The sequence below is a fragment of the Echinops telfairi genome, unplaced genomic scaffold, assembly GCF_000313985.2.
Source record: "Echinops telfairi isolate 266 unplaced genomic scaffold, ASM31398v2 ScPeMD7_42;HRSCAF=159, whole genome shotgun sequence".
Classification (NCBI taxonomy): Eukaryota; Metazoa; Chordata; class Mammalia; order Afrosoricida; family Tenrecidae; genus Echinops; species Echinops telfairi.
Genome location: NW_022103940.1, coordinates 2,491,484 through 2,492,020, shown reverse-complemented (window position 1 = coordinate 2,492,020; position 537 = coordinate 2,491,484).

Genomic DNA, 537 nt, shown 5'->3' with positions numbered 1-537 from the left:
TATAGATTGGTATCAGACATATGGGCTAATATTGGACTTAGGGAATTGATCTTAACAGAGCTGGGATACTTTCTCAATGTTCAATTGCTCTTGTATATAAATCTCTCCCTTATATACATATGAGTGTCTTAATGAATTTGTTTCTTTAGTCTAACCCAGACTAACACAGGCAGTGAAAAAGAGGAAGGCTGTCAAGAAGATGGATTTGCACAGTGGCAGCGATAATGGACTCAGGCATAGGAGCAATTAAGAGGATGATGCGTACCAGGCAGTGTTTCTGTCTGTTGTGCGTAGAGTTACTAAGGGTTAGAACTAACAACAATCTTTCTCCAAAGAATCCTGTGCTCTTTTATTTATATCACATCAAAACCAGTCATTCTGACATCCTCAAGGGTCTTGAAATATATTCCCTTTCTTTTTTTTCTTTTTTTTTATTTTTTATTTTATTGGGGCTCATACAATTCATCACAATACATAGATCAATTGTGTAAAGCACATCTATACATTTGTTGCCCTCATCATTCCCAAAATTCGCTA